Below are 9,487 nucleotides of genomic sequence, written 5' to 3' on the forward strand. Positions count from 1 at the left end.
CCTGGAAGATTCTTCAACATGGGATGAAGACATAAGGACACTAGGACCCTCTTTCAGCAGCATGTTCACATGATTCTTCAGGCATTGTGGACACTTTAATCCTTAGAACAGTTTCCTTGACTTTAGAAAAAAAAAAAATAAGGAAAGAAAACTTGCTATAACTAGGGAGCAGGTAAAAAAAATAGAAACATGGCAGATATCAATTCTATCACAGAGGAGGAACACAATGGGAAATGCAGATATTGTATCAAATATATATTTGTGTATGTATATATGTGTGTGAATATATATGTATTATATATGTGTATATGTGAATACATATACATGTATATGTGAATATGTGTGTGTACATAAGCATATTTAAAGAATTAAATCCTCTCCAACTTGGCCTATACCTACCTTTCCCACCTTATTAGAACTAATTAATAGAAATATGTCTAGAATGGTTTTACATGTATGTGTTTATATATACATACACAGATATCTGAGTGTGTCTAATGGTAGCCATCTCTAAGGCAGGGGTGGGGGAGGCAAGAAAAAAAAGAAAGTTACATCGTAAGTTTACTATATATTTAAAAGGAATAGCAAATTGTACATAATAGATTTGCAGTTTCGTGTACAATCATTTCATTTTCTATTCTATTACGTTATAGAAATGCTTGTTTTATTTTGTAAGTTCAGAATAAAATATTTTTTTTACTAAAGGAAAAAGTAAAGAATTCTTACTTTGGAGTTAGAGAAACAAGGTTCAGAGGCTGGGTCTCCTACTTTCTGCCCATGTTACTCTGGGCAAATCCCATTCCTTCTTTAGGTCTCAGTTTCATCATTTTATAAAATTAAAAAAAAAACAGTAATGACTTCCACTGGTTAAGTTCAGAGGTTCATTCTCACTCTAGATGCAATGCATTGGTCTCCCCACTGAGTTGGGAAAGATTCTGGGGTTCTGTTCCTGGTTAACATATAGAAGTGTGCTCAGTAATCCATATGACCCACCTACTCCTTTCAGGGTTCAAAGAAGTTTTCTTTAGTTTCTGCTTCATTTTTCCTAAGGACGAAGCAGAAGAGCTGGACATGCAGAAGATGTTGGCTAGCCGAGGTGATAGCTGAGAGGCCCAGCTAGAAAATAACTGCATATATATTTTTAAAACTTTGTAATGTTGTAATTAAATGGATTTTTAAATTAATTTCTACCAAGCTCTTAAATTTTTATAACTCTTAATCCCTCAAGTGGGAAATAGAGGCTTTTAATTACATATTAGTATCTGCTCTTAGAGGATCAAGTTGTATAATTTGTATTCACAAAAAGCTCAGTGCTTGCAAAACAGGAGGGAAGAATGGGAACAATAATTAGACATTCCTGGGGGGTAAATAGTCCAGGGGAAGGCCCCCAATCTAAGTTGAAATTACCATTCAAAAAGCATTTCTTAAATGTCCCCTACATGTCAGGGTCTATGCCAAGAACCAGGGATCAAAAGAAAGACAAGAGACACTATCTGCTCCCTCTGAAGCTCACAGTATAATGGGGGAGTCTACATGGAAACAACCATGGACAAATGAGATATTTTCAGGATCAGTTGGTAATATCAACAGAGGGAGGATATTACCATTAAAGAGTATAGCAAAATCCTTCTTGTAAAAGATAGGATTTTAGCTGAGGCTTGCAGGAAGCCAGAGAAGTCAGGAAACAGAGATGGAGATTGAAAGCATGCCATACATTGGGTACAGAGAGTAAAAAAGCTATCGATTCTAGAGATTTGTCATCTTATTCAAGGAACAGTAAGAAGGCCAAGTTCCCTGGATCACAGAATAAATAGTGGGGAATAAGGTTTAAGAAAACTGGAAATGTAGGAATTGACCAGGTTATGAAGAGCTTTGAATCTAAACAGTGCATTTTATATTTGTGTCTGAATATAATAAGAAGTAACTATAGTTTGCTGAAAAAGGGGCGTTGACATGATTATATCAGCACTTTGGGAAGACCAGTTTGACAGATGAGTGGAGGATGGAGTGAAGTGGGGAGTGACATGAGTCAGAGAAACTTGTCTGGCTTGAGGTGGTCATGACCTGCACCAGAGTGGTGACAGTGTCAGAAGAGAGAAAGACATGATACAAAGTTAAAATTGACAGGATGTCGGCAATAAAATGGACAAAGGAGTGTGAGGGGGAAGGAAAAATTGAGTATTCAAAGGTGACACATTTTGAGCCTTTAGTGACAAATAAGATAGTGGACACCTTAACCGTAAAAAAGAAGTTTGAAAGAGAGGAGGGCTTGGAAGTGAAAGATAATGTGCTAAATTTTAGATAAGATAAATTTAAGACATCTATGGGACATTCATTTTGAGATATAAAATAGTCAGTTGTAGATGTAAGCATGGAAGTCAGGAGAGAGGATGGGTCTGGATGAATCAATTTTATAATCAACATACAGATAATATTTGAACCCATGAAAATCAAATGATTTCTGCAAGTAAAATAGTATAGAGGAAGAGCCAAAGATGTCACAGAAAAGGAACCTGGAAGACATGCATCAACTATGCATGGTAGATTGTGAGGAAGATTTTTAAATTTAGATTATTTTTTAATTTTAATTTATAGAATAAAACAAGCATTTCCATAACCTAGAGCAATAAAAAAGATGATTGCATATGAAACTGCAGATCTACTATATACAACTTGCTATTCCTTTTAAATATAAAACAAAATTATCATGTAAATTTATATTTTTTCTTTTTTCTTCCCTTGCCCCTCCACCCTCTGGCCTAGAGATGGCTACCATTAGACACAACCAGATGTATATGTAAAATTGTTCTATATGTCTATTTATCAGTTCTTTCTCTGGATGAAGGTAGTGTCTTTCTTTGTATGTCCTTTATAGTTAATTTGGTTATTTATAATAGTCAAAATAACTTATTCACTCAAAGTCATTCTTACAACAATATTGCTGTTACTGTAAACAATGTTCTCTTGGTTTTGCTCATTTCTCTCTTCATTATTTCATGAGGTAGTTTAAGATCCAGAAAAGGAGAAGGAGAAGGAGAAGGAGCAATCGGGTAGGAAGAGAACCAGGAACAGTGGCATGAAAATCTAGAGAGTAAAGAGGATGAAGTCGACAGTAATCAACAGTGCCAAAGGTTGCAGGTAATTCCAGAAAAATGAGGGCTGAGAATAGGCTGCTAGATTGGGCAATTAAGAGATCATTAGCAAATTTGGAAAAAAGCAGTTTTAATTGAATTATAAACTCAGAAGTCAGACTGTTGAAAGTTAGGAAGATAAGAGGAAACAAAGTGTAGGCACTTATAGGAGATGACTTTCTCAAGGAGTTTAACCACAAAATAGACAAGAGATATGGGAAGATAGATAGTGGAGATGGATGGATCAAATGAGAGTTTTGTGAGAACGAGAGAGAAACAGTTAAACCTGTAACCAGTAGAGAAAAAAACTAGGAGAAAAAAGGTTGAAGATAGTTGAAAAGTGGGCATTTTAGAGAGGATATTTTTTGGAGAAGATGGGATGTAACAGCATCATTTGTACATATAGAGGAAGTGGCAAGGAAGAAGACCTCCTGATTATGGGAGACAGGAATGGGAAAGGAAGTAATTGCAGAAGCCATCTTAGTAATATAAGCGATGTAGAGAAGGTGAAAATAAAGGGCTCTAATCCAATGTTAGTGATGTATGATAAAAGGTTATGAGGTAAGGGGGTAGGCATTGGAGAGCCATGTGAAGTTTGAGAAGAGATGAAAATATTTGGAAAAGTAGCAATGGTGAGTGCATAGTGGTTCAATTAGGGAAGTGTAAAGTATTTGCTTTTGCCCCATTGAGGACTCAGTCTATGATATGGAACTTAAATTTATTGTAGGTTCAGTCAACATAGTTCAATAGTTTTTTTTTTTAACTTAATTGAGTGAAACATGAGTAGGATCAAAAGAAGATGATGGGATTCATTGATGGCTGAGGATTTATATGGCAAGATCTGTGATTAGCTAAGAGGATAAAAGGACTTTAAAGATGAGAACAGAAAAAGTGGTGAATAGGTTCATCAAAGGAGTGGAGAGTGGAAAGGGAAGAGAAGTTAGCAAGGAGTGATAAATCAAGCAATGAATTCATTGAGAAAAGTAAAGTGTTCCTGGGGATGTAGAAACCAACTACCAGAATTTTGATTGTGTGATAGACATGGATTGACTGAAATGCAAAGAAGCAGTAATCACTGAGAAATGGAGAAATTAATAGTTTGTTCTGTGAGTATATGAACCATAAGCTGAAGGTGATTATAGATGTGTATTTATACATACATATACCTATATACACATAAACAAATGTATCCCAATACATACATATGCACATGTACATGTGTGTATGTATTTCCATATGAATGTAGATATGTATATGTACATATGCATTGATATAAAGAGAGATGTCATTTCTGTAGAGAAAATAATGAAATTTACAAAGCTGATGAGCTAATCAAGTGAAAAATATAAAGAGAAAAGAAAATAGGCTTCAAGACAGAACTCTGAAAGACACTTGAGGTAAATATCCATCATGTGGATGAAGAACCATCAAAAAGTAGTGGAAAACAATGGTCAGCAAGATAGGAGTAGAAGCAGGACAGATCACCATAAGGATCTTGATGTATCCTCTTAGAGATGACAGAGTATCTTGGAGAAAAATGCAATCACTAATGCTATTGTCTACAAAGAGGGAGAGGCAAAAGGAGTTTTGAGAAAAAGCAATTATATTTATCAGTTGAGAAATCACTGCCAACTTGGATTAGAAATATGAGAACAGCAGAAATAGAGTTATACACAAGAAGGTCATTAATAAAAAGTCTCCATTTCTTCAAAAATACTTTTAGATGCACTTAATGTGATAGCAAAGATTTGGAAAAACAATTAGATACCCCTTAATTGGAGAATGGCTAGGCAGATTGTAGAATATGCATATAATTAAATATTCTTTTACTATAAAAATAGTGACTATAGAAAAACATGAATATATTAACAAGATCTGAACAATAATGAAGTAAGCAGAACCAAGAAATCAATATACACAATTATAACATTTTAAATTGACAGAGGAGTGAAAAAAATTGCAAAATTTTCAAACAAGTATGTCTCAAGATAAGAGGTATGACTTTTTTTGCAGAAATGAAAGGTTCATGGCTATGTTGTTACATCTTTGAAAGTTTTGGTGTATTATTCAGTTTTAATGATTTCTCTCTTTTTAATATCGTTTGTTATGTAGGATGTCTGTATGGCAGGGGGAGAGATACTGGGAGAATTTTGGTGATGAAAAACAAAACATCAATAAAATTTATTTAATAATTTTATAATAAGATATAGTAAGACAACTAATGAGGAGAGTACCATCAAGTAAGGTCATTTTGGTGAAGAAAAAGATATGAGAATGTTTGTAGACAGCAAAGAATGAGCTAGTAGATAAAAAGTGACTGAAGATAAAGAAGGGTGGAGATAGATGGGAGTTGAATATTATGAGGAGGTAGGGTCTGGATTTCTGACAAAGGTTATTTCTTAACTTAGAAAAAATGGGAAAATATGGAAAGATATATAAATGATATGAAATGAGCTTAATTATTCAGTCATTGAGTTATGAAGCAAGGTCTTCACCTGAAAAGGTAAATAGATTTGGCACTATGGGACACATGAGAGGAGAGGTGAAGGTTGCTTAGAGTAGCTAGAGAGAGTGAGATATCAGCTGGAGTAGTGAGGAGGAGAAAATTGACTTTGTTGCAATGTAGATTCCAAATGAGGTTAGATGACATAATTTTATAATGAACTTATTCAGGAAAGTTTCCAGATTTCCTAGATAGCTCTTCAGAAACACACGAAGAAGAGCAACAACTGGAGATTGTAGGAGTCATTGAAGAACAAATGGGCAAGGGATACAAAAGTAGGTGATAAAGAAAAGTTTATTTAGTTGAACAAGGGTATTGACATGTAAGACACAATAAAAAAGAAGAGTTTAGCTGCTAGAAAGATGAAGGTCAGAAAAACTAAAAAAGGATGGTAGGATTGAAAGTTGCTATGAATGAGAACAGTTTCAGAACTCTTTATACTTTTGTTTCATCAATTACTCATGTCCAACTATTTGTGGCTCCACTTGGGATATTCTTGGCAAAGAAACTAGGCTGCATTGTAATTTCCTTTGGCAGCTCATTTTCCAGATGTGGTGATGATTCCTTTGTTTTGGCAACACTCAATTCCTCAATTCTGTTATCCTTGACCTAGCCTGGCCCTCCATTGTCTCACCCTTGGTCCCACCTAGGCTCCATTTCCCTGGAATTCTATTATCTCATAGACTTGGCTACTCCTATATATTACCTCATAGACTACTTGGCCACTCCTGGATCCCTCCCACAGTCTTTCTGTATATAAGGTCCATCTTGTCTCCATTAAGATGCACAGATTTTCACAATCTAGCCAATAACCCACAGAAGCTCAGATTTCTTAAGAGTCTAGCTAATATGGTGAATCTTCAATAAACCTTGTTTTTGGCTGCAAGAAGGCCTGGGTTGAATTCTTTAGCGAAGGATCCGGGTGTTGTGATTTTGGGATTCCAGGACCCCTAACCTCTACACCACATCAATAGCACCTTGGAAGAATTGAAAATTTACAGGTCCCTAGAAGTATCTCTGAAAACAGCTGCACAAAACCCCTGAAGCTTGGGGCAATACATTCTCCACACTGGAAACAGACTCCTACTTTAACAAAGAGTTTATAACTCAAGTAATCGATCAGGATCATGAGCAAGCAGCACAAAAAAAGTCAGACTATATTATCTTACTTTGATGACAAAGAAGATCAAAACATACAACCAGAAGAAGACAACAAAGCCAAAATTCCTACATCCAAAGCCTCCAAGAAAAATATGAATTGGTCCCAGGCCATGGTAGAGCTCAAAAAGGATTTTGAGAAGCAAGTAAGAGAAGTAGAGGAAAAACTGAGAGTGATGCTAAAGGAGACCCCAAAAAATCCTGAAGAAAATAACACCTTAAAAAATAGCCTAACCCAAATGGCAAAAGAGGTCCAAAAAGCCAATGAGGAGAAGAATGCCCTAAAAAGCAAAATGGGCCAAATGGAAAAGGAAGTTCAAAAGCTTACTGAAGAAAATATTTCATTAAAAATTAGAATGGAGAAATTGGAAGATAGGGACAATTTGAGAAATCAAGACACTGTAACACTAATCAAAGGGAATGAAAAAAATAGAAGAGATTGTGAAATATCTCATTGCAAAAACAACTGACCTGGAAAATAGATCCAGGAGAGAGAATTTAAAAATTATTGGACTATCTGAAAGCCATGATAAAAAAAAAGAGCCTAGACTTCATCTTTCAAGAATTATCAAGGAAAACTGCCCTGATATTTTAGAACCAGAGGGCAAAAATAGAAATTGAAAGAATCCACTGATCACCTCCTGAAAGAGATCCCCAAAGGAAAACTCCTAGAAATATTGTAGCCAAATTCCAGATGTCTCAGGTCAAGGAGAAAATATTGCAAGCAGCCAGAAGGAAACAATTCAAGTATTATGGAAACACAATCAGGATAACACAAGATTTAGCAGCTTCTACATTAAAGGTCCTGAGGGCATGGATTATGATATTCCAGAAGGGGAAAGGAGATAGGACGACAGCCAAGAATCACCTACCCAGCAAAACTGAGTATAATCCTTCAGGGGGAAAAATGGTCATTCAATGAAATAGGGGACTTTCAAGCATTCTTGATGAAAAGACCAGAGCTGAATAGAAAATTTGACCTTCAAATACAAGACCTAAGTGAAACATAGAAGAGGTAAACAGGAAAGAGAAATCATAAGAGACTTATTAAGATTGAACTGTTTACCTTCCTGCAGGGAAAGATGGTATTTGTAACTCATGAGTCCTTTGTCAGTAGTGGGGTAGTGAGAGGGAAAAAATTATATGTATGTATAGATAGATAGATAGATAGATAGATAGATAGATAGATAGATAGATAGATAGATAATAGATAGATAGAGGGCACAGGGTGAGTTGAAGATGAAGGTGTGATATATGAAAATAAAATTAAGGGGTGAGAGATGATTGTAGTGGGAGAAGGAGAAAGGGAGAAGTAGAAGGAGGTAAAATATCTCACATGAAACAGACAAGAAAATACTTTTACAGTGGAGGGGAAATGGGGGAAGGTGAGAGGGAATGGGTGAATGTTATTCTCATAGAATTTGACTTAAGGAAGGAATAACATATCTATCTTACTCTACAGGAAAATAAGGGAGAAAGGGGACAAGAGAGCAAGGGGTCAATAGAGGGTAGGGCAGATTGGGGGAGGGGATAATCAAAAGCAAACACTTCTGAGGAGGGACAGGGTCAAAAGAGAGAATAGAATAAATGGGGAGTTGGATAGGATGAAGGGAAATATACTTAGTTTTTCACAACAGGACTACTATGGAAGTGTTTTGCATGACTACGCATCTATAACCTGTATTGAGATGCTTGACTTTATAATGAGGGTGGGTGGGGAGGGAGGAAGGGAGAAAATGTAACCCAAAGTTTTAAAAATACATGTTAAAAATTAAAAAAGAATAAAAAAGGAAAAGAAAAGAAAAGAAAAGAAAAGAAAAGAAAAGAAAAATAACAATTGCTGAAGGGGATGTGGAAAAATTGTGACACTAATGTACTGGTGGTGGAGTTGTGAATGTGTCTAACCACTCTGCAAAGAAATTTGGAGCTATATCCAAAGGACATTAAGATGGTACATACATTTTATTCCTAATAATACCACCACCATGTCTGTATTACAAAGAGATCAATGAAAAATAAAAGAACCTATTATGTACAAAATACTTAGAATAGTTCTTTTTCTCATGGAAAATAATTGGAAATTGAGGAAATACCCATCAATTAAGGAATGACTGAACATGTTGTGGTAAATAATTTTGATGGAATTCTATTATGGCATAAGAAATGACAATGGGGTGATTTCAGAAAACTTAGGGAAGATGTATTAATTGATGCAAAGTGAAATGAGCAGAACCTGGAACAAATTGTATAGAGTTTCAGTAATAACATAGTGATGAAAACTCTGAAATACTTGGCTATACTGATCAAGACAATGATCCAAGACAATTTCAAAGGACTCATGATGAAAATGCTATCCATGTGCAGGAAGAAAACAGATGAAATCTGAACACAGGTTGAAACAATTTTTTTTACTTTATTTTTCTTGCTCTTTTTTGCACCATGGCTAATATGGAAATGTTTTGCATGATTTCACATCTATAGTTCGTATCACTTTGCATGTCATCTCAATGGTTGGGAGTCATGTAGGAGGGAAGGAAAGAATCCAGAACTTTTAATTTTTAAAAATGTATTATAAAAATAAATAAGTAATATATTTATTTTAAAAGAATAAAAAGTTCTATATTCTACAGGAGGGTTTCTCCAACTCATTTTAATTCAAATGCTTTCTTTCTGTTCATTATTTCCTATTTTTTTC

This window comes from Vombatus ursinus, unplaced genomic scaffold (genome assembly GCF_900497805.2).
Source record: "Vombatus ursinus unplaced genomic scaffold, bare-nosed wombat genome assembly UNPS02014235.1, whole genome shotgun sequence".
Classification (NCBI taxonomy): Eukaryota; Metazoa; Chordata; class Mammalia; order Diprotodontia; family Vombatidae; genus Vombatus; species Vombatus ursinus.